Source organism: Pyrus communis, chromosome 10 (assembly GCF_041283825.1).
Source record: "Pyrus communis isolate YQ-2024b chromosome 10, ASM4128382v1, whole genome shotgun sequence".
In the NCBI taxonomy this organism is placed as follows: Eukaryota; Viridiplantae; Streptophyta; class Magnoliopsida; order Rosales; family Rosaceae; genus Pyrus; species Pyrus communis.
In genome coordinates, this window is record NC_142574.1 from 11,789,244 (window position 1) to 11,791,696 (window position 2,453).

Sequence of the window (2,453 nt, forward strand, 5' to 3'; positions counted from 1 at the left end):
TTCCCTTTCATTTCCACCACTCATTCTTCATCATTTCAGCCACCTACATGCATTAATTATTAAACTCTTCATCATTGCATTCAGAAAATGAGCAAGAAAGCTTCTCAATGCCGTGTATCCCCTTCACCATTTCAGCACATTCCAACACCTTCACATGCAATTCCAGTTTTCACATGTTTTCCTAACTGATTTTCCATCATTAATTAGCCACTTGCATCTTAAACAAACAGCCATATGTTCCCTCCACTACTCCTATAAATACCCTTGCATTCATTCATTCAAGAGCATCTCATTTTTCATACACAACACACCACAAACACTTCCATCTTCTCCCTAGCCGTGAGTCTCTCCATTTTCTGCACCATTCCCTTCCCTTTCTCCTCCATTTCTTCCATTTCCATAATCCCCCAATCCATTCAACACACCAACAACATCCCTTAGTCCTTGTGCTACAACGAAGACGAAGAGAAGAAGGCCTAAACGTTCATACAATTCACGTTTGAGTTGTTGGAATGTTTACGCGTTTCTTTGATTTCAATGTTTAAATTCAATTCTCTTTGTTTTGTAATATGAGGAATGGAAGAGAAGAGTGCCTAAACGTTCATACAATTCAAGTTTGAGTTGTTGGAATGTTTAGGTGTTTCTTTGATTTCAAAGTTATGAGGAACTAAACCCTTTTTGGCTAGGGGTGATTTCAATACCATGATTATTTATGTGATATGAATTGATGAATTCCGGTTATGAACTCTTGATTCGTGAATGCAATTGGCTTAACTATTTGATGATTAACTTATTTGTGTTTGTTGATTGAGGGTCGACACTTAATTAGCATGCATGAATATGTGGCTAAAGTTTAAGAAGGTTTCACATAATCGTTACTAACTTATACTTGAAAGTAGTGAAGGTCGCTTGTCACGATCGCGTTAAGTTTAATTCTTAGCATGAGTAACATGATGTCATAGTTGCAAATGCTTTGTCAATGCTTATGGTTTTCATTATTCTTAATGATCTTCGATTGTTTCTCTATTATGATGACATGTAGGGAACTTTTGAGAATGTTTTGGGTTGTCGAATGATGCCATCCAATCCAATAATATAAGGAAAATCTGAGGGTTAACTAGTGATGTCACGGTTAATTTGGGGCATTGTCGTTCATAATTCAATGAAGGAATAACTGGAAATTGATTCATATGCATAAATATCATGTGTAGAGAAAGAACCCTTAGCTAGCTTCCCATCCATTCATTTCCGTCAAATCCATATTTACAATTTGTTTTGTTTCCAAGTATTCATTTTAGTTTAAATTCGTCCAAATCCAATTCCCCCCTATTTCGTTGAAGTCTTAGTCTTAATCTTTCTTATTTTTAGTTTTGCTTTCTTCGAGCATTAAATAGTGTTTTATATTGTGTTTTTATGTTTTTAAGTCAATTTAGAAGGTTTTAGCAAGCCCTCCTAATCCCCGGTCTAGAACGATCCCTCACTTATCCATCCTACTACAATTGTCAAACGAGGGTTTAATTTGAGTGTCAAGTAAATCTCGCATCAATCTCTCCAACTCGGGTTATATGTATTGGAATACATATCATTCCTTGGTCTTTGGTTGTAAGAATTCATGAGGTTCACTTGTTCTTGAACATACTCGGGGTAAGCTTCCCTAGATGGACATTGGTGAGTAGGATGGCTTGGTATGTTGCAAATGGCACACACTTCATTAGCTTTTGGCACCATGTTGAGCACGGATTCAAGCTTCCTTTCTAGGTTAGCTACCTGCAACAAAAGCTCATGATTAGAACTTGTTTCATAGACCCCAACTTTCTTACCCCTTAAATCTTTGTGTTGAGCATTAGACCCCAACATCTCATAAATGTTATATGACTCTTGAGCATTCTTTTTCTTCAATGCTCCACCTGCTGCATTATCAACAGTTGATTGACAATTTTGGGTTAATCCATCATAGAAAATTTGCATTTGTAAGTGAAAAGGTAACCCATGGTGTGGACATTGTATCAAGAGGCCTTTAAAACGCTCCCAACACTCATTGAAAGGTTCTCCATCATCTTGTTTGAAGTTGAAGATTTGTCCCCTTAATGTGGCTGTCTTTTGAGTGGAAAAGAACTTCTCCAAGAACTTCTTAGCCACGGCATCCCATGTGGTGAGGGAACCTGGTGTTAGAGTCATCAACCAACTCTTGGCCCTATCTTTCAAGGTGTAAGGAAACACTCTCATCCTCAAATTTACTTCACTTACTCCCTGCAAAGGTAAACCACTCACAACATTGTAAAACTCTTTAATATGAGCTAAAGGGTCTTCATTAGGTAAGCCATAAAATGAGGGAAACATATGAAAATGTGAAGATTTGAGATCATAGTTTCTAGCTTCTGTGGGCAGCAAGATGCATGAAGGTGAATTTGGTATGATTGGTTGAGCAAAGTCCTCCAAAGCTCTAAGTTCAT

At 37.3% G+C, this 2,453-nt stretch overlaps 1 non-coding gene across 1 annotated transcript; it reads left to right on the forward strand.

The window, feature by feature from the left end:
- Positions 1-1,984: 1,984 nt before the first annotated feature.
- On the forward strand, positions 1,985-2,095 carry LOC137730373 (small nucleolar RNA R71). The gene has a single exon (XR_011068134.1). It is a non-coding gene; the product is annotated as a small nucleolar RNA R71 (small nucleolar RNA).
- Positions 2,096-2,453: the final 358 nt, after the last annotated feature.